Here is a 19,096-nt window from a genome sequence, read left to right on the forward strand (position 1 = left end):
TGGTGTCGTCGTCATCTTAAGGGTGGTCTTCCGGGTCATCGTCTTTAGGGTCTTGAACTTGGAAATGTAGCAGAAGGTACAAGAAGGCTGAGAAAATGCCGAGAAACAGCTGATGGAACTGGAACTCGGATGGCTACCCGAAGGTCCAAGAGCCAATGGAACTACCGAGGACCAGCTGACGTTACTGAAACCCGGTTACTAAGCAGGAGGTACCCGTGCCTGAAAGCACTACCAAGGACCACCTGACGTTGGTGCAACTCGGATACCCAGAGGGAGGCACCTAAGCCAATGGCTCTGCCCGGAACCAGCTGACGGTACTGGAACCAGGATGGGGACCTATTCAAGCTTGTCTTCTTAGAGCCCCAACTAGTGGGGTTGGAGCAAAGGGTCAGCGGGGGAGCAGAGTGTAGGCCGAAGCCTGCACTGGAGGCATTTGGAGGTCTGTTGTGTCTGCGTGGCATTTGCAGGACACGATGCCGGCTACACAGCAGGGGAACAGCTGGCGTTGCTGAACCCCACTGACACATTGGCTGGTGTTTTTCTCTGTGCAGCTAGCACTTCCGGGCGCCAACTGGCGGTGTTAGAGCCCGGGGTCAGCAGGAGGAGCAGAGTGTAGGCCGAAGCCTGCACTGGAGCAAGTTGAAAGGGAACCTTTAACCCCCACCCCAGGCGTTTGTTGCTGAAAGAGCCATCTTGTACAGCACTAATGATGCAAAAGGAAAAGGTTCTTTTAATTATGCTCCTTTCAAAGGCTGAACTAGACACTTATGAAATGTGTCCCCTCACACCGTTAAACCGTCCCGGAGGTGGGACTTTCCTTTGTAATGTGACGCAGCCCAGCCGTCATTCCTACCCCCTTGGCGTCGTGCGCCGCCTCCTCAGCGTTGTTTGATTCTGTCCCGGAGCCTGTGCTGTTATGTTATCCCTTGGCCAGGCACACTTAGCGCTGCCCATCTTCTGACATCATTTGGAGTCAGGCTGGCTGCGCCTGTGCGGCCGCGCTGGCCGAGATCCCGCCTCGCAGTGTCGTCTAATGTAATCCCACCGCGGGCCTGGGATCCGTGGCCATGCGCAGTGCATATCCTCGCCTCTCACTCCCCTCCCTCCGGCTTCTTCAGACTGTGCGGTGTCACGGCCGTGGCATGCTATTAGGGATCAGCTGACGGCGCACAGTCTGAAGAAGGTGGAGGGAGACGAGTGAGAGGCGGAGGTGAAGATATGCACTGCGCATGCCCATGGATCCCAGGCCCGCAGTGTGATTAAATCAGAAGACACTGCGAGGCGGGATCTCGTCCAGCGAGGCTGCACAGGCGCAGCCAGCCTGACACCAAATGGTGTCAGAAGACGGGCAGCGCTAAGTGTGCCTGGCCAAGGGATAACATAACAGCGCAGGCTCCGGGACAGAATCAAACAATGCTGAGGAGGCGGCGCACGGCGCCAAGGGGGTAGGAATGACGGCTGGGCTGCGTCACATTACAAAGGAAAGTCCCACCTCCGGGACGGTTAAACGGTGTGAGGAGACACATTTCATAAGTGTGTAGTTCAGCCTTTGAAAGGAGCATAATTAAAAGAGCCACCTTTTCCTTCTGCAGCATTACTGCTGCACAAGGTGGCTCTTTCAGTAACAAACGCCTGGGGGGGTGGGGGTGGGCAGGTTCCCTTAAATTTGAGTTGTGCCAGCGTGGCGGTCGCATGACACGTTGCCGGCTACACAGCAGGGGAGCAGCTGACGTTACTGAACCCCACTAACACATTGGTGAGGTGTTTGGCTCTGTGCAAACAGCACTTCCGGGCAGCAACCAGCAGTGTTGGAGCCCAGGGACAGCAGGAGGAGCAGATAGGAGGTATTGCAGCACACACAGCAGGGGAGCAGCTGACGTTACTGAACCCCAATAACAGAGGAGCGACTGTTGACTGTGCGGACAGCACTTCCAGGCACCAACTAGCGGTGTTAGAGCCCAGGGACAGCAGGAAGAGCAGATAGGAGGTATTGCAGCACACACAGCAGGGGAGCAGCTGACGTTACTGAACCCCAATAACAGAAGAGCGACTGTTGACTGTGCGGACAGCACTTCCAGGTACCAACTAGCGGTGTTGTAGCCCAGGGACTGCAGGCGGAGCAGATAGGAGGTATTGCAGCACACACAGCAGGGGAGCAGCTGATGTTACTGAACCCCAATAACACGGTAGCAAGTGTTAACTGTGCATCCAGCACTTCCAGGCACCAACTGGCGGTGTTGGAGCCCAGGGACAGCAGGAGGTGCAGAGGAACACCGTTTAGGCCGAAGCCTGATTGGAGCAAGTCGAAAGGGAACCTTTAACCCCCCCAAAAGGCGTTTGTAGCTGAAAGAGCCAGCTTTTGCATCACAAAGGATGCCAAAGGAAAAGGTGGCTCTTTTTATTGTGCTCCTTGCAAACACAGAACTAAACACTTTTAAAGTGTGTCCACTGATACCGTAAAACCATCCCGGAGGTGGGACTTTCCTTTGTAATGTGACGCAGCCCTGCCGTCATTCCTACCCCCTAAGTGCCATGCGCCGCCTCCTCAGCGTTGTTTGATTCCGTCCCGGAGCCTGTGCTGTTATGTTATCCCTTGGCCAGGCGCACTTTGCGGTGCCTGTCTTCTGACATCATTTGGTGTCAGGCTGGCTGCGCCTGTGCGGCCGCGCTGGCCGAGATCCCGCCTCGCAGTGTCGTCTAATGTAATCCCACCGCGGGCCTAGGATCCATGGCCATGCGCAGTGCATATCCTCGCCTCTCACTCCCCTCCCTCCGGCTTCTTCAGACTGTGCGGTGTCACGGCCGTGGCATGCTATTAGGGATCAGCTGACGGCGCACAGTCTGAAGAAGGTGGAGGGAGACGAGTGAGAGGCGGAGGTGAAGATATGCACTGCGCATGCCCATGGATCCCAGGCCCGCAGTGTGATTAAATCAGAAGACACTGCGAGGCGGGATCTCGTCCAGCGCGGCTGCACAGGCGCAGCCAGCCTGACACCAAATGGTGTCAGAAGACGGGCAGCGCTAAGTGTGCCTGGCCAAGGGATAACATAACAGCGCAGGCTCCGGGACAGAATCAAACAATGCTGAGGAGGCGGCGCACGGCGCCAAGGGGGTAGGAATGACGGCTGGGCTGCGTCACATTACAAAGGAAAGTCCCACCTCCGGGACGGTTAAACGGTGTGAGGAGACACATTTCATAAGTGTGTAGTTCAGCCTTTGAAAGGAGCATAATTAAAAGAGCCACCTTTTCCTTCTGCAGCATTACTGCTGCACAAGGTGGCTCTTTCAGTAACAAACGCCTGGGGGGGTGGGCAGGTTCCCTTAAATTTGAGTTGTGCCAGCGTGGCGGTCGCATGACACGTTGCCGGCTACACAGCAGGGGAGCAGCTGACGTTACTGAACCCCACTAACACATTGGTGAGGTGTTTGGCTCTGTGCAAACAGCACTTCCGGGCAGCAACCAGCAGTGTTGGAGCCCAGGGACAGCAGGAGGAGCAGATAGGAGGTATTGCAGCACACACAGCAGGGGAGCAGCTGACGTTACTGAACCCCAATAACAGAGGAGCGACTGTTGACTGTGCGGACAGCACTTCCAGGCACCAACTAGTGGTGTTAGAGCCCAGGGACAGCAGGAAGAGCAGATAGGAGGTATTGCAGCACACACAGCAGGGGAGCAGCTGACGTTACTGAACCCCAATAACAGAGGAGCGACTGTTGACTGTGCGGACAGCACTTCCAGGCACCAACTGGCGGTGTTAGAGCCCAGGGACAGCAGGAAGAGCAGATAGGAGGTATTGCAGCACACACAGCAGGGGAGCAGCTGACGTTACTGAACCCCAATAACACGGTAGCAAGTGTTAACTGTGCATCCAGCACTTCCGGGCAGCAACCAGCAGTGTTGGAGCCCAGGGACAGCAGGAGGAGCAGATAGGAGGTATTGCAGCACACACAGCAGGGGAGCAGCTGACGTTACTGAACCCCAATAACAGAGGAGTGACTGTTGACTGTGCGGACAGCACTTCCCGGCACCAACTAGCGGTGTTAGAGCCCAGGGACAGCAGGAAGAGCAGATAGGAGGTATTGCAGCACACACAGCAGGGGAGCAGCTGACGTTACTGAACCCCAATAACAGAGGAGCGACTGTTGACTGTGCGAACAGCACTTCCAGGCACCAACTAGCGGTGTTAGAGCCCAGGGACAGCAGGAAGAGCAGATAGGAGGTATTGCAGCACACACAGCAGGGGAGCAGCTGACGTTACTGAACCCCAATAACAGAAGAGCGACTGTTGACTGTGCGGACAGCACTTCCAGGCACCAACTAGCGGTGTTGGAGCCCAGGGACTGCAGGCGGAGCAGATAGGAGGTATTGCAGCACACACAGCAGGGGAGCAGCTGACGTTACTGAACCCCAATAACACGGTAGCAAGTGTTAACTGTGCATCCAGCACTTCCAGGCACCAACTGGCGGTGTTGGAGCCCAGGGACAGCAGGAGGTGCAGAGGAACACCGTTTAGGCCGAAGCCTGATTGGAGCAAGTCGAAAGGGAACCTTTAACCCCCCCCAAAAGGCGTTTGTAGCTGAAAGAGCCAGCTTTTGCATCACAAAGGATGCCAAAGGAAAAGGTGGCTCTTTTCATTATGCTCCTTGCAAACACAGAACTAAACACTTTTAAAGTGTGTCCACTGATACCGTAAAACCATCCCGGAGGTGGGACTTTCCTTTGTAATGTGACGCAGCCCTGCCGTCATTCCTACCCCCTAAGTGCCATGCGCCGCCTCCTCAGCGTTGTTTGATTCCGTCCCGGAGCCTGTGCTGTTATGTTATCCCTTGGCCAGGCGCACTTTGCGGTGCCTGTCTTCTGACATCATTTGGTGTCAGGCTGGCTGCGCCTGTGCGGCCGCGCTGGCCGAGATCCCACCTCGCAGTGTCGTCTAATGTAATCCCACCGCGGGCCTAGGATCCAAGGCCATGCACAGTGCATATCCTCGCCTCTCACTCCCCTCCCTCCGGCTTCTTCAGACTGTGCGGTGTCACGGCCGTGGCATGCTATTAGGGATCAGCTGACGGCGCACAGTCTGAAGAAGGTGGAGGGAGATGAGTGAGAGGTGGAGGTGAAGATATGCACTGCGCATGCCCATGGATCCCAGGCCCGCAGTGTGATTAAATCAGAAGACACTGCGAGGCGGGATCTCATCCAGCGCGGCTGCACAGGCGCAGCCAGCCTGACACCAAATGATGTCAGAAGACGGGCACCGCAAAGTGCCTGGCCAAGGGATAACATAACAGCACAGGCTCCGGGACAGAATTAAACAACGCGGAGGAGGCGGCGCACGTCGCCAAGGGGGTAGGAATGACGGGTGTGCTGCGTCACATTACAAAGGAAAGTCCCACCTCTGGGATGGTTTTACGGTATCAGTGGACACACTTTAAAAGTGTTAAGTTCTGCGTGTGCAAGGAGCTAAACAAAAATAGTTACCTTTTCCTTGTGCAGCATAACTGCTGCACAAGGTGGCTATTTCAGTAACAAACGCCTGGGGGGGGGGACAGGTTCCCTTACATTTCAGTTGTTGTGTCAGCGTGGCGGTCACAGGACACATTGCCGGCTACACAGCTGGGGATTAGCTGACGTTACTGACACCCAATAACACTGGGTCGTATGTTTTGACTGTGCAGACAGCACTTCTGAGCCTCAACTGGCGGTGTTGGAGCCCAGGAATTACAGTTCAGGTGGTAGAAAGATGAACACAACAGGAGACCTGGATACTGTAGACAGTCACCCAATTATTTAATCAGGAAGAGGAGTGGCAAATTCCTGCGAGATCCAGGCCTGGTTCATTTTCAGGAAAGTCAGCCGGTCAACGTTATCGGAGGATAGTCACATGCGACGGTCAGTTAGTACACCACCTGCAGCACTAAAGACGCGTTCCGATAATACACTAGCCGCAGGGCAAGCTAGCACCTCCAATGCATACTGGCTTAGCTCTGGCCATGTATCCAGCTTAGAGACCCAAAACTTGAAAGGGGAAGAGCCGTCTGGGAGTACAGCAAGAGGGCAAGACATGTAGTCTGTCACCATCTGACGGAACCGTTGCCTCCTGCTGACTGGAGCCGTCTGTGATGGTGTAGACATTTGTGGCGGGCACACAAAACTGTGCCACAGTTGGGCCATACTGGTCTTGCCTTGGGCAGAGGCACTGCTTCTGCTCCCTCTTTGTGCAGAGCCTCCTCCACTGCCTGGACGCACTGAGCTGCTTTGTAAAGCACTAGCAGCACTTCCCTCAGTTGGACTGGAGAAGATGATGGAATTCACCAGTGTGTCTTGGTACTCCCGCATTTTACGCTCCCGGTTCAACGGTGTGATGAGGCTTTGTACGTTGTCCCGGTAGCGAGGATCGAGGAGGGTGAACACCCAATAATCAGACATGTTGAGAATGTGGGCGATGCGGCGGTCGTTTCTCAGGCACTGCAGCATGTAATCCACCATGTGCTGCAGACTGCCAACTGGCCAAGAAACGCTGTCCCCTGCTTGAGGCGTGATCTCTGCCCGCTCGTCATCACCCCACCCTCGCTGTACACACTGACTACTGGACAATTGTGTAACTCCCTCCTCTGGATGGATGTCTTCCTCCTCCATTGACTCCTCCTCATCCTCCTCACAAAGTGTCCCCTGCCTACGCGTTTGTGAGGAACCACGTGGCGCTGACTGTCCAGAAGATGATGGAAATGGTGAATCCTCATCCTCCACCTCTTCCACAACATCATCCCTTAGCGCTTGCAGTGATTTTTCAAGCAGGCAGATAAAGGGGACAGTCATGCTGACTAGTGCATCATCTGCACTCGCCATCCACGTGGAATAATCGAAGGGACGCAAAACCTGGCAGACGTCCTTCATAGTGGCCCACTCGGTGGTTGTGAAGTCTGAACGGCGCGGAGTGCGACTTCTTTGCGCCTGATGCAGCTGGTACTCCATTACTGCTTGCTGCTGCTCACACAACCGCTCCAACATATGTAACGTGGAATTCCACCTGGTAGGTAGGTCACATATGATGCGATGTTGCGGAAGGCGGAATCGGTGCTGCAGAGCCGCAATGCGCGATTTTGCCGTGCTGGAACGCCGCAAGTGAGCACACTCTAGGCGGACCTTGTGCAGCAGTGCATCAAGATCCGGATAGTCCCTCAAAAAACTCTGCACCACCAAGTTGAGCACATGTGCCAGACATGGGATGTGAGTGAGGTTGCCGAGGCCCAGAGCTGCCACCAGATTTCGGCCATTATCACACACTACCATGCCTGGCTGGAGATTCGCTGCCACAAACCACACATCGCTCTCCTGCTTGATGGCATTCCAGAGCTCCTGCGCTGTGTGGCTTCGATTCCCCAAAGAAATTAATTTCAAGACGGCCTGTTGACGTTTGGCCACAGCTGTGTTCATGTCGGTCGTAACAGGTAAACGTTCACGGGTCCATGTGGAGGTGGACTGTGACGGCTCCTGCAGCGATGATTCTGAGGAACTTGTGTAAGAGGAGGAGTCAATGCGTACAGACTGGATTCCTGCAATCCTTGGAGTGGGCAGGACACATCCTGCGCCACTCGCACGATCTGTACCTGGCTCAACAACATTAACCCAATGGGCAGTGAGGGAAAGGTATCGCCCCTGTCCATGTTGACTGGTCCACGCATCGGTGGTGAGGTGGACCTTGCTACTGACGGCGTTCAGTAGCGCGTGTTTTATGTGTCCCTCCACATGCTTGTGCAGGGCAGGGACGGCTTGCCTGCTGAAATAAAAGCGGCTGGGCACATTGTACTGTGGGACTGCCAATGACATCAAGTCACGGAAGCTGTCAGTCTCCACCAGCCTGAATGACAGCATTTCCAGTGACAGAAGATTGGCAATGCCTGCAGTCAGAGCCTGTGCTCGTGGGTGGTTTGCCGAGAAAGGCCGCCTTTTCTCCCATGCCTGTACTACCGATGGCTGTAGACTGGGCTGGGAGTGTGAGGATGACTGGGAATGTGGTGCTGCGGGTGGAATTACAGTGGGTCTCTGGACAACAGTGCCAGAGGTTCTTCCATGGCGATCCTGGGAGGAAGCCGAACCAGCTGTGTGTGAGCTGGAGGAAGAGGCAACACGAGCTGAAGAGGTGGTAGCTGCCGCTGTTGGTTGGCCTAGCTCTTCAGTGTGTTTTTGTAACTCCGCCGCGTGCCTGGTCCGCACATGTTTCCACATGTTGGAGGTATTGAGGTTGCTGACATTTCTCCCTCTTTTGACTTTGTGATGACACACCTTGCATTTGACATAGCAAATGTCATCTGCAACTGTGTCAAAAAAGGACCAGGCACTGCAAGTCTTGGGAGCGCCCTTTTTGGCTTTTGGAAGAGACATGCTCCTAACGGGTGCCAAAGTGGAGGCTACAGGATCCGCAGTCTTCCCCCTCCCTCTCCCTCTTTGGCCCATTCGGGGAATCTCTTCCTCAGAGCTGCTCCCACCACCTTCCTGTCCCTCACGCCGCGATGGGTCAAGGACCTCATCATCTACACTACCCTCTGCCACCAATTGCTTCTCCTGGGTAGTCTCAGCAGCAGAGCACGCACCAGAAAGTGGCACCTGAGTGTCATCAGCGGATGCGTTCTGTGGTGTGGTGACCGGAGGCACTGGCCCACCCGCCTCTTCAGACTCAGAGAGAAAAAGCTGTTGGGCATCACTGCACACTGCCTCTTCTTCCATTTCTCCAATGCTGCTTGGCTGGCCCCCTGTTTCCAAGCCAAGAGATTCAGAGAACAGAAGTAGAGATGGCTCCTCTCCTGGGCTCTCTGTCTGCCTGGGCAATTTGGCAGGTGGTGAAGAGACAGATGGGTGCTCTCCAGTGCTCTGTGTCTAAGAGGATGTGGCACTAATTGAAGTCGATGCGTTAGCTGCCATCCATCCGACAACGGCTTCAATTTGGTCTTCACGCAGCAGCGGTGTACGGCGCTCTCCGACAAAGCTGCGCATGAAGGACTGTTCCCTGCTGAAACTGGGTGATGATGAGTCACCGGTGCCCGCAGCAGGCACAGAATCCCCACGTCCTCTCCCTGCTCCGCGCCCACTCCCACGTGCCTTACTCCCTGCCTTCTTCATCTTGGTTGACTGATAAAGATAAGCAGAAAAGTACTAACGGCTTAGTGTGCTTATTCCTGAACAACTCCTAACAGGTATAAGAAACACTAATTTTCTAAAGTGTGGACTAGACTTTAATATGAGCTAATGTGGCCTACACAACTGTAAAGTGGTGTGTTTGGTGAACTTTATTATTTATTTATTTTTTGGGGGCTGAACTGACAACAGGAGGAGCTGCACTCAGACGGAGACCGTGCAGACAGCCGTAAACGGCGCTGCAAGGCCCCAAAAACCTCCTCTACGTTATCCTATGTAGTGTTTTTCCACAATTTAGCTGGATACGGGTGGAAAGCCACTAATAGGAATTATTTGAAAAAATGTGCAGCGGGCTGCACTACTTGCAAAAAAGGACAATGGAATGGATAGAACTGTATGAGTCAGTGAACCACCCTGAGCTGGATACAACCGGCTGTGGCTGCACACAGACTACAGGGCGAGCTGCACTCACACGGAGACCGTGCAGACAGCCGTAAACAGCACTGCAAGACCCCAAAAACCTCCTCTACGTTATCCTATGTAGTGTTTTTCCACAATCTAGCTGGATACGGGTGGAAAGCCACTAATAGGAATTATTTGAAAAAATGTGCAGCGGGCTGCACTATTTGCAAAAAAGGACAATGGAATGGATAGAACTGTATGAGTCAGTGAACCACCCTGAGCTGGATACAACCGGCTGTGGCTGCACACAGACTACAGGGCGAGCTGCACTCACACGGAGACCGTGCAGACAGCCGTAAACGGCGCTGCAAGGCCCCAAAAACCTCCTCTACGTTATCCTATGTAGTGTTTTTCCACAATTTAGCTGGATACGGGTGGAAAGCCACTAATAGGAATTATTTGAAAAAAATGTGCAGCAGCCTGCACTACTTGCAAAAAAGGACAATGGAATGGATAGAACAGTATGAGTCAGTGAACCACCCTGACCTGAATACAACCAGCTATGGCTGCACACAGACTAGAGAGTGGGCTGCACTCACACACACACACACACACACACAGACCTTGCAGATCGCTGTGAAAACAGCGCTGCAAGGCAAAAGCAAGGTGAACACACAGCGGTTGCTAAATTAGCCTGGGAAAAGCACAAAGAAGCAAATCGCTATCTCAACTGGCCCTCAGTCAGAACACAGCGTCCTGTCACTAACTGAATTCACAGCAGAGTGAGCCCAAAATGGCGCCAGCGACTTTTAAACTGCAGCATGACATCATTTCAGCAGCCAATCACAGCCTTGCCAGTAGTTTCATGCCCACCATGCTGAACAGGATGTGCCCACACTTGTAATCAGTCCTCATTGGCTGAATTCGTGCTGTTTGAATTGAGAACTTCCGATTCCGGTATCCGATATGCGGCAAGTATCGGATCTCGATATCGGAATTCCGATACCGCAAATATCGGCCGATACCCGATACTTGCGGTATCGGAATGCTCAACACTAGTCACCATCCTTGCTGCAACAACATCCCCCAGAGGACCCCTTTAAAGCAGCGTCGGTCCTCCTATTGACCGAACACCACAGATGGAGTCACAACAGGCTTTTTCACAATTCCCCTTAAAAGACCGTTCCCCTTTTTAGTGAGTCCCAGGACCATGGACCGGGTCGCAGCCACCGTGACATCCCCTTTAATAGCCGACCGGATCTGGCACCGAGTACTCTGCCCTGGTGGGCGACTCGCAACATATGCAGGGATTGCCTAAGAAACAGGTAATCCGTGCATGGGCTGCATGTGTCAAACAGCCGGGAGACATGCAGCCACGGAGACTTAAACATATTTTTCGAGCGCGCCGAAGACACTCGGTTAGCACACGAGAGCATGCTCGAATAACACTTTATCAGAGAATGTTCGCTCATCACTACTGCAGACTCCAATATTGAGCACAGTCCTTATGCAACATGAATTTCTGTGTGGCTTCCTACAACACATACAGATTGTTGTACATATCTGTGTCTGCAGATTAGAAGACAATACACAGTCCGCCAAAGGTTGTTTGATGCTGATGGTCCTGTTAGCTCCCGATATTTACAGGCAGCTGGAGTCGATCAATTATCCTGACAGAAGTCACTGACACATCACTTCTATGTACCTTGTGGGTTTTTATATCAACTCACTAATTACCTGAATTCTTCTCGAGGAGAATTACAGCTTCTTATTCTTTACATTTCCCTGATAATTAGATCCTGGAGAGATTATTGATGACCAATGTAATCTCTGGTGCAAACCTTCTGATAAATAACTAATCTGAGTGAAGTAGATAAACCCACTACCTGCATGCATTCCTGTGTAACCAGATACTAGTCCCTTTACACTTTGGCTAAAGAAATACAAATGTAGCTGTAGTAATAAGGCTGGGTTCACATTGCGTTAGAGGCGTCCGTTAGACCGACTACGTTACACCGGTGTAACGTAGTCCGTTAACGCCGCCATTAAGTCCTATGTCGGGCGCATCGCTAGCGCACGCCCACAATGGGCGTGCGCTAGGGATGTGCCGTCATTGAGTGACGGACCCTGGGACACGGGCTGCAGCGTTTCCGGGTCCGTCACTGCTAGCGCAGATAGAGCTAGCAGATGCTCTATCTGCGCTAGCACGATGACATATCGGCACTTGCGTTAACAGCAGCCTGTTAACGCATGTGTTGAACAGGCTGCTTGTTAACGCAATGTGAACCCAGCCTAATGCTTGCAGTTTTAGGGTTTCTTTTCCTTTTTGGCATTCTTTTTCTTGCACAATTTTCATGCTTTTTTGCAAGCATTTTTTTATACACATGAGCATTTTTGTCATGTGCTAAAAACACATGAAAAACTACATGTAGACCATGCTGTGTGGTAAAATATACCAAAGCTCTGAAATTGTAGTATTTGTAGTGTGTTTCATATTCTCCCGTTGACTTAAGGCCTTCATACACATTAGACTATATTGGCCAACGGTCTGTGTGTGGAGTCTCTGACTCTCCCCTAACAAATGATGTCTGGGGAGAGAAAGATCTTGCATATTGAATTTCCACCTGCCCATTGATTCTTTTGTTCTGATGGTGATAAGCTACTGCCAGAAATGTCTGGCAGCAGCTCTTTCATAGAGAACACATGAGCACTCGACCAACCTGAGCACTCCTGTGTATAGAGTCAGCAGAGATATCTGTTGATCAAACGATTGATCACCCAACACAGCCACCTAAATTATATGGGATCTTCACAACTAAAATCAGCCCGTACAGTTTAGCCAGCGGTTGGCTGCTAGCAATGCCTTTCATTGATTTGACAAAAATCAGAAGTTTATCAGTAGGAGAAGTGTAACAAGCTGCCGCCAGACATCTTTGCTGTCTGATGTCTTATTTCATTCTGGAACAATTGGCTTGGGTATTGAAACTCAACATTCCCGATCCTTCTGTCCCCCAACATTATCAGCCTGCTTCCATGTAAGTGTGAGCAGGTTGCGGGATGCAGTGACAGACAGGAGACAGAGCAAGGGTTAACGTATTTACTATAACAAATATGTACTCCACGCAGGGAGATAAACAGTTTCAACAGGGGTAAAGTGGGTGCTATTGTGAGCAGGTATCTGGATGCAGTAACGGTCGGAGGCAGAACAAGGGTTAACAAGGGTTTTTAATGGAACAGCGTTACTCCATGCAGGGAGAGGGTAAATGGGGGAGATAAGGATGCTAAAACGGTGTTTGGTGGACGTAGGTATAGCAGGGGCAATAAAGGGTTGAGGAAAGTACAAAGGTATCAAACTTATCAGTCTGGCGGTGCTAAGGATCAGTCTCTGTGGAGATAGAGGTGGTGTTCCGGCGGCGTCCTGGTCGGAGATGGGTCCTGGGTTCCGGTGTCGGCGAGGGTCCTGGAATGTCCTTTCGCGGGTCCTGGTTCCACGATGGGACACAATAGAGAGGACATTCCTTTCTTTTTAAGCATCGGCACAACGCTAATACGGGCCGGAGAGTCTACGTACGACGGCCGCACTCGGTTTATGGCCAGGATCTCGAGTCTCGAACGGCGCCCTCTGTGGTCTGGTCATGGGAAGGGCTCACTCACGCTCAGTGACACTGCGGGAGTGGATGTCAGGGTTTTTAGGAGACGTCTCTTCCTACAGACTGCAGTAAGTCTCTGTAGGCCTCTCTGACTTAAGCCTACCATGTCCTGACTGTTCAGCGCAGGAGAGCTCTCACTCTGCCTCCGTACACTACAGCTTTCTGCCAACCAAGATCCTGTTCCCATGCACTATTCCCCTCTTATACCCTTCACAGCCCTTGATCTCAAATTCAAAGGTCTGTCCGGGGCACTAAACTCTCCTCCTTGCAACTTGGATGACAGCACCGATGGTTCCGGCCTCATCCTGGACAAGTCACGCCGAGGCTGGCTCTCCTCCTTACACTATGAAATAGAGGGTATGCAGGTTAGGGGTAAGGCAGGTCACAAAAGCAGTAAAAGTTCTTAAGGTGCAGACTGTAGAGTCCACGAAACAAATGATAGCGCCAACAACGGTCAGCGCGGAGTTGATCCAGTTTAGTCCTGAAGATAATATCGAGCTGTGTCCTGGCAGCAGCGTTTATTCTCTGATGCCCTCTACCAGATCCTCAGTCCAGGGGTAGCTGCGGGGGGATAAGGCACAATCCACAGCGCTGTTGGGGCCCAACGTGGCCCGACAAATATGCACCGAGGGACCAGGGTACAGTCCATGGACATGTAGCGCCCCCACACTGCCGCAGGGCCGAGGGGTACCCGGTACCGGGCCTCTGAGTCTCTGCTCTGGGGTTGTCACGGTGGCTAGGCCCCGGTCCGTGAATGGTGCGGATGGTGATGTGGTGCCGTGGTGGTGCGGTGCAGTAAATAACGAGGACACCAGGTTGCAGTCTCTTTACCTCTTTACTGAAGATCTCTGGGTCCTCAGTCCGGAATACGGTTCACCAGGCTGCGCAAGTCCGGCCGGTCCAATGGCACCTCCAGAGTTCTCTTCACAAGTGGAAATCTGTGCCTTCCCCCTAGCGCTAGGTGTTGCGGTCCTTCCCTGCTGTGCTTACAGAAAGTCCCCACAACTGTTGTGTCTGTTTCTTAAGTTCCCTCACAACTCGATTAGATGATGTTCTGCTAATCCTCCGTCCCTCCCTGATGTTAAGGTTGGGACGGCACCCGTTTGACGGGTAGGCTCGGAGCTCTTCCGGGACCCTAGAGTCGCCCCTCTCCACAAGTTGCCCCCCAAGACTGCATAGGTGATTTAAGTGAGACAGCCCGCCTTAGACTGACTGCCCTGCCGCTGTTTAGAGTACTGCTTGAAGCTGAATGTTAAGATACTCTCTCGGCGTTCCGGCCACCGGTTGTGCGCCTCAGTAGGATGTTGCCTCGGTCTTACAGCACGACTCCTACTGGTGTTCTCCTTATTGCGTTGATCTCGTTTCTCACTCAGCACAATCTATCTCGCTTCTGATCCTTCCTTGGGCACCGCCGCTATCCTGAGCAGGCACGGTCCCGTTACGTTCGCTCAAATTGCCAAGCCTCTGTCAGGATCCCACCCCTGACATAGACCCTACTGTATCTTCCCCTACAACACCCTCTGCCACAAGGTGTTGCCTGGTTCCAACTCAGTCAGCTTTCTCATCTAACTTCCTGCCTGACCCCCAGTTTACCCACTATGGTGGGGAGTGGCCTAGTGAATAGAACCCTTAGCTCCCCCCGGAGGCCCGGCTGTGAAATGTACTGGTGTCTGTGATACCTGGTCAGATGAACTCCTTCAGTGCCATCAGACGTGCCATAGCTCCCCTTAGCGGCGGAGCCACAGTACTGCAACGACCAGGACTCTGGGGCGCTGCAGACACACATCCAGTGCTTCTTAGGCAGCACGCGTGCTGCAGTCACAGGCCATGGCGTTTGACACCTTGCTCTTCAGGGGCCAGCGGGCACACAGCACGTCTCTGCTCACAGTGTCTGTGGGTGACAGTGGGGATACACGGGCGCCGGCCTGTGCTGCCACAGTGCTCGAAGGACAGAGCACTCACCTCCCCCCTGCTGCGCGCTGCCTGTTCCATCAAGTCTGACTGCTTCCGTGGGCGCTTTTTCTTTATATCCTCAGACACGCCCCCTGCTGCCAAATGCAAAGGTTGGTCTGGTTCTCTAAGCTTTCCCCCAGACAACAGAGGAGACAGGCCCGACAGTTCCGGCCCGGCGCAAGGAAGGTACCACCTGCCCGGTCCTTCTGCTTACATAAAGGTGGAGGTTCATAACCAGCACATTGATGACTGCCCTCCATTGAAACTGGGACGTTGTGGGATTTTCAACATGCTTTAACATGTTTCTACCCCAAACTCGTACCTGATGAGGACACCAGTCAATTGGGCAATTTATCAGCCCTGTGAGCAGTACTGATGAAAAGCTCTGAAATTCATTTTTCCATATTTATATATATATATATATATATATATATATATATACACAGTATATATATATGCATTGATTTGCCAGGCCACACTCCAGATCAGTTATATCTTTTAGGGCCAAAGTCACACTAGCGAGGAATACGGAAGAGTGCTATGCGAGAAAAAAACTGCATAGCACTCGGACAAATATTCATCTATGGGAAGCTCACATCACAGTTTTTTTCTCGACCGTATTATACGTGTGAGTGAAATTGCAGCATGCTGCGATTTCAAGCGTATATTGGCTGAGACCCGCCAATTCAAGTCAATAGGTGCAAGAAAAAAATCGCACAGCACTCGCACCATGCGAGTGCTGTCTGATTTTTGCGCACCAGTGTCCTTTGAAAAACCGGCAAATCATGTGCAGTTACTGTAAAAATCACACTGACATGTTAGAATAGAAATGAATAGATAGAATACATATGCACACATAGAATAGGTGTCACACACATATATATATATATATACAGTATATATATTTCAAAGAGAGAAAGATAGAAGAAAAGACGGTAATTCATTTGTCGGCTTCTGTAAAATCAATGCAGGAGCCGACAGGATAGAAGACATGGTTTACATACAGTAAATAGATGCAGAATAGATAGATATATAGATGTCAGTGAGCAATCCAATTAGTAGTTGTGTGTGTGCAAATTAGGGGACATGTATGTAATTAATAAAAGATTATTTTAGGGGGAGACACTGGCGTGGGCTCCTGCCCAATTTTTCAAACCAGAAAAGGGAAAGCCAGCGACTGGGGGCAGATATTAATAGCCTAGGAAGGGACCATGGTTATTACCCCCCGGCTAAAGACATCTGTCCCAGAAAAGGCGCGTCTCTAAGATGCACCAATTCTGGCACTTAGCCTCGCTCTTCCCACTTGCCCTGTTGCGTTGGCAAGTGGGGTAATAGTTTGGTGGTTAATGTCACCATTGTATTGTAAGGTGACATCAAGCTCGGCTAAATAATGGAGTGTTGTCACTAAGACACCTCTCCATTACTAATCCTATAGTTGTTACAGGTTAAATAAAGACACAGCCAGCATAAAGTATTTTAATGCAATAAAACACTTAACACAATTTCCCATCTTTATTATTCAGCTTATCCATGCGATGCCCTCATTCTCCTGTAATAAGCATAAAATAATAAAGCAACAATATACCATACCTGTCCGGCGTTGTGTCCCATACAGTAATCCATGTATAGGGGATATGCAGTTTATAACCAGGACGGTGCTAAGAAGCGACTGCCCCGGCTTTAAACAACTGGTGAATGAATGAGATGCTGCCAGCGCAGCATCAGTGACTAGCGGTGCCATCACTGATGCTGCGCACCCTCACAACCTGACCTGTGTTGAACTCTGGAGCGTGGGAAAATGCCAGCTCATATAACTTACTGTCTCTCTGTCTTTTTCTCCTAAATGGCAGAAGCACTTCCGCCCACCTGACCCCTTATTCTTTGTTTTACTGTGCAACTGTTTACTTGATATCTTACGTGACTGCTTAACCTGATTAGGTTAACTTTATGTATTATTGCATCCTTTATCTGTAACCTCCTTTGTACATGTTATCAAATAATTAAAAAACAAAACCAAAAGCATGTTGATTGGCATTTTTGGCATTGGGATAATGCCAAAAGGAATAATTCAAAAGTACAACTCGTGCAGCAAAAACAAGCCCTCTTATGTCTGTGTGAACAGAAAAATAAAAGAGTCGGGTATCTGGGAAGAAGGGGAGGAAAAAACGAAAATGCAAAATTGGAAATTGGCTGTGGGGTGAAAGGTTTTTTGCGGGACGAGTTATTTATTTATTTATTTTCGAATGATATCATTAATTTGATCACATAGTGCACTTGAAAACAGGAAAAAAATTCCAAGTGCTGTGGAATGTTGGAAATAAACACAATTCTGACATTGTTTTTTGGGAATTGTTTTTACGATGTAAATCATCCATACGATTACGGAAATACCAAACACGTCCAGTTTTTTTAAATTATTTTAGTGGTAGAAAAAAATCAAAAGTTTGCAACAAATTTTTTTTAGAATTGTATCGACAAGACCCGGAGCATTATTACTTTTTGCTCGATGGAGCTGTGTGATAGATTATTTTTGTGGTGTGCTATTTTGGGTTATATGTGGCTTTCACTTGTTTCTGCATTTTTTGGAGGAACGTAATTTTGGCGTTCCTGGATTTTTTCACCTTACTGACTTCAATGCGAGCGCCATGGGAAAATTTCCCACCGCGCTCACGCTAATGTCACATAGGACAAGTGAGTTCATTGGCTGTGAACTCGCATGACGTGTCTGATTGCATCGCGAGCAGGAGAACTTTCTCACGCTCGCAGTGCCCTCAGACAGGGAATAGGAGTTCACAGAGAGACACTGAGCAGACGGTGCTTAGTGTTTCTGCTGGATGACAGGCTGTATAGTTGCATCTTGCAACCATGCAGCCTGCCATCTAGATGTAGCAGTGCTAGACCCGGACAAATGGATTAGCAACATCTCTGCGGAAAGGTGAGGAATATTGTTGTTTTTTATTTTTAAGTCTTTTGCAAATGACAAGGGCATCGGTGGAATGGTCGAGGTCGAAAGTATGGTTTAATTAATATTTATTAATGGAGTCTGCATCATTTTTTCAATTAAAGGACTTTATTCTGGATGTCTGTGTTTTCATACAATGTGACTATGGGATTAGTAATGGGGATGTCTTATTGACGCCTCTCCATTACTAACCTTGAGGCTTGATGTCACCTGACAATACAAAGGTGACATCAACCCTCCCAACTATCACCCCACTTGCCACCCCTACAGGGCAAGTGGGAAGAGCAAGGCTAAGTGCCAGAATTGGCACATCTTAGAGATGTGCCTTTTCTAGCTGAGAGCTGATGTTTTTAGCCTGGGGGGACCAGTATCCATGGCCCTTTCCTTGTCTATAATTATCAGGCCACAGCTGTCTGCATAGCCTTTGCTGGTTGTTAATTATAGGGGGACCTCACATCATTTTTTTGAGGTGGTCCCCAATTTTAATAGCCAGGAAAGGCTAAGTATACAGCTGTGAGCTGATATTAATAGCCTGAGAAGCTCCATGGGTATTATCCCCTTCCCAGGCTATACTCGTGTGATTTTATATAAAAGCTGTGGCCTTTTGTCACCAAAATAAAGTGTTGTGCATTTTATTGGAGCAGAGGTATTAAAATGACTAAAGAATAACCGTTGTTTTTTTTTTTTTTAATAAATCAATAGTACAAGTGAAAGTAAGAAACTTTGTAATATATATTATCTGAGAAATTCTCTTCTTTCTGCTCCTGGATTGATCAGTCATTCCTAAAATTATCCACTTAGAAGTAACGTTTGCCTTTATTGAATATAGGTTTTGCTATTGCTGAGATAGGAGATGGCAGTTGGTGCTCATACGGTTCTATAGAACTTGCAGTAGAATGTCTGTACTGGCCTCTAGCTCCTCTCCTTCCATAGAATTTGAAAAATAACCAACTGTGATCTATCTCAGTAATAAATACAGGTCTGAGAGTGAAACATCAA

At 50.5% G+C, this 19,096-nt stretch overlaps 1 protein-coding gene across 2 annotated transcripts in view; it reads left to right on the top strand.

Moving 5' to 3' along the window:
- LOC143815294 (Na(+)/citrate cotransporter-like) overlaps positions 1 to 19,096 on the top strand; it is a 136,087-nt gene that overhangs the window by 18,619 nt on the left and 98,372 nt on the right. Inside the window, exon 1 of one of the 2 annotated variants that reach the window (XM_077294381.1) lies at positions 174 to 314. The exons of the other annotated variant lie outside the window; for it this stretch is intronic. The gene's annotated coding sequence lies outside the window, so the exon portion shown is untranslated. Of the gene's footprint in view, positions 1 to 173; positions 315 to 19,096 lie in introns of those variants that run through there. 2 annotated transcript variants of the gene reach the window in all.

The sequence above is a fragment of the Ranitomeya variabilis genome, chromosome 3 (genome assembly GCF_051348905.1).
Source record: "Ranitomeya variabilis isolate aRanVar5 chromosome 3, aRanVar5.hap1, whole genome shotgun sequence".
In the NCBI taxonomy this organism is placed as follows: Eukaryota; Metazoa; Chordata; class Amphibia; order Anura; family Dendrobatidae; genus Ranitomeya; species Ranitomeya variabilis.